Raw genomic sequence first — 3,700 nt, 5'->3', positions numbered from 1 at the left:
TGGAGAGGTAAGTGCTGCAGTACCCTGAAATGATAGACCAAACTTGAGGAAGTTGAGGGTTCCTAGTGCCTACCCAAATCAGACAGTTCAGTTAAGTTCCTTGGCTACATTTTAGGTAATGCAAGATGGGTACTATTTCCACCAGACATTTCCTAAGGCTGTCTTTTAGAATTGCTTTTCTTCACATCGCTTGAGAACTCACCTGTACTACTCAAAGATTTTGACATTAAGCTGAATCTGTTACTATATACCACATCCTTCATAAGGTATATAGTTTTCAGTTTCTTTTCAGGTAGGGAATTGAAAATGTGATCTGTGTGGTCCTGCAGCTATACAGACATTTTTGACATATGACATCTTTTCATATGAGGACTAATAGAAAAGAAGGCTGTTGACCTCATTGCTTTCAGAATGGAAAACAGGAGAGAAAGGGCAGCAGAAAGACGGGAAAGGAAGTGGATAGCAGAAAGCTGCATGTGTTATGGAAGAACTAAATTATAATAGCAATGAAAAGAATACGTTTTAATTTAATGAGAAAAAATCCTGTGTGTTCTAGGTCTTTGTATCTCTGTGACACCATAAAAACTGACCCCCTTACCCATATAGGTTTCTGTACACACAGAATATTTAATATCATTTTCTTGTGAAAAATTATGGCAAGGCTGTACCATTTTTCTGCTGAATTTCCTCTATTTAATATTCACATTCCTTCTAAAAAAAATCTGTTTTTGAGACATTGCTCTTCTGCCTTCCAAATGAATATAGGGACCAGAAATAATACTACTCAGTGACTGAGCACTGAGTTTGACTAGTGAATTTTTTATATCAAATGCTTATAAAATCATTAGCTACAGATAACTTGTAAATAAACCATAGGCCCACATGAATAAGGAATTATCTGTTACCAATTGCAAAGAGAAAAAAAAAAAACAACACTGTGCACAAAGGATTATACTCCTAATAAGCAATTCAGACACTTTTGCCCCCTGAAAAGGGCACGGCTGAAAAGGATACATGCTTAATGTCATAAAGAGATCAGTGGATTTCTTTTCATGTGCATCATCCTGTACAAAGCTCTGGGTTGTGGAGATGTTTGTGTTTTCATCTGATATTTAAATTAATTAAAACTGAGATTAAAGAACTTCAGTCACATAAAATGAAAAATACAATATCACATTAATAGAAAAAATTAAGTTGTTACCTTTTTCTATTACAAGTCACTACTTAATCATTATGTTACAAGCACTATATCCTTCTTAGTAGTGGCTAAGGAAATTCTTTAAAGAGAGTATTCTACAGTTTTTTATGTATTATGTTTTATTTTTCTTAATTTAAGTTTATAAATTGCTTTCTTTTGGGAAGAGAAAGTCTGAATTCTGTTTATAGTGTTTGTACTTCTGAATTTTTTTAATTTTTTTATTTTTAGAATATTTTCAGGAGTATTATTACCACAGGGAACAGTATAAGCCTGTACTTTTACTCCATGATCTTGTACTCCTAGGACACTTAAGCTATCTTCAATAAGAAGTTCTACTACATTATTGATAAAGATCATGCATAATTACTGTCCACCATGTGGTGTTAAGCACTCAAGAGAACAAAAAGTAAAGAAAGCAGCCACATAAAGACAAGTGTTTTATTCACACACACACACACGCACACACAAAAACCTGTACTGTGTTATGAAAGCAAAATTAACACATACCAGAGCTACCTAATTACTGATGTTGGCTGACTCAGCAACATACTGTTAACTTCTTTAGGAACCACATCAAATGAAATTGTGAACAGTTATGCCTCATGGTGGGTCTAAACTTCATTCTGAAAATTATTTGAAACACAAAAAGCCTCTGAATCTATGGATTCTGGGGGGGACGCAGTTTTAAGCAAGTCTCTAGCAGGTCTCTAGGTGCTTTGTGGAGCAACCTTTTAAAATTACCTCAGGTTCCCTAGCGTATAAACAGCTATGTTTCATGATGTCCAGAAAGAAATCTTTTACTCCCAAGTTTAGACACAGTAGTTCTCTGCTTTATGGAGAATCAGAGTGCAGAATCTATTCCAAACTGTCAGCTGTCAGCTGCAAAGTCTCTGGATACTCTACCATGTCAAATTACCCATCACTAATATTGAAAATCTGAAAAACTGTAAGAAAAACAGTGAAAGAGAGATTGAAGCCGATATGTGCTTTTAACCCCTGGTTAAAAAGGAAAGCAAATTAATTGTATTAAAGGATGAGGGAAAGCCACATTCAAGATTTTTAGATTCCTTTTTTTTTTTTTTGTGAAACTTGTAGCTGCAGGAAATTATATTGCTAATACTGCATTTCCTTTGGATGCCCTAATATGCATGGTTCAATTACCATGATAAAGTCTAAAGTCAATAAACATACAAGCAATAATTCTACACAAACACACATTCAGTTAATCTACGGTTCTTGTATGGGAAGTACAAAGGAATTGAGTTTTTCTGCATTTCTAGAATATCAAATGTACGATTACTATTTATAATAAGCTTGCAGTCACAGACTCTGGAATTCTTTAGTCCTGAACAACTGCATAATTACTAATTCAACTACATTAACACTGGGAGTAGACATGGATTATTTTAAAAGGGATACTACTGATTTAATGAGGCCTCAGTCTGTGCATTTCCAAAATTACAGAAATTCTGTTTAACACCTATTGGTGCTTTTAGGTATTTGAACCAAAATATCAACCAACTGCCAACCAAAAGTAGCAGTAAAAAATGAAAATAAACAGAAACAAGAATGAAATTGCATTTTTTACGATACACAGCGACCAAATATTTCCTGACTAGTTTCCAACAGTCTGGCTGGCTTTACTATGGACTCATAGCTGCTGAATCTATTGAATACCTAAAGCTGCCATTTCTGACAGGGGTTTTGTATTTTGAACGTTTATGGTATTGTAATTATGCTAGAATAAACATAACAATAGGCCATGGACACAGAGGAGCTATTCTGAATTAACATTGCCCTTCTCTTGCATTTGCCACCTCATTTTCTTTCTGTGATAAGCAGCAAAGCAGCAGCTGATCAGATCCTGAGGTTGTGGAGCTGGTATTTTGCCAGCAGTAAATAGTTCGCAGTTCTGAATAGAGAAGAATTTGTAAAATTTTGTGAAACTTGCCTCTTTTTTTTCTCCTTGAAGGTGTCTTTATGCAGCAAAAGTCCCTGTATTAAAAACTCCCTTTGATTTCAGTGGGAGACGGATTAGTTCAAGCAGTAGTTTTCATGTCAGCGGTCATTACACCATATAAGGATGAAAGGCTATGTCAATCAGAGAAACTGTAAAATCCTTAAACTCATATGCCCCCAAGTAATCCCGCTGTGTAACCGACAATTACTTTACACAGAGGAATAAAGGAGAACAAGGATCTTAACATAGAAAGATTTAGATTGCCTAAACTACAGCACGTAGTTGCAGATCTACCACACAGACCCCAACTGGAGATCTTCTCATTGGCACTAAAATTTGTGCGTGACCTCCATCAGTTTTAATGAGGCTTTTAGTGCTTACATAGTAGGGTCTCCACATGTTCAAAAATTCCTCACACATCTCTATTCAAGAAGCTGACAATGGACTTAAGCAAATGCTGGCTCACTGGATAAAATCTGTTGGATTCTTGTCCTCAAAACAGTACACCTGAGCATGAGTTGAAACTGAATCAGGACACCTTC

Source organism: Pezoporus wallicus, unplaced genomic scaffold (genome assembly GCF_028554395.1).
Source record: "Pezoporus wallicus isolate ANWC-B61680 ecotype Strahan unplaced genomic scaffold, APGP_CSIRO_Pwel_v1 contig_6926, whole genome shotgun sequence".
Classification (NCBI taxonomy): domain Eukaryota; kingdom Metazoa; phylum Chordata; class Aves; order Psittaciformes; family Psittacidae; genus Pezoporus; species Pezoporus wallicus.
The sequence above is the reverse complement of the archived record's forward strand: the minus strand, read 5'-3'. Positions refer to the sequence as shown.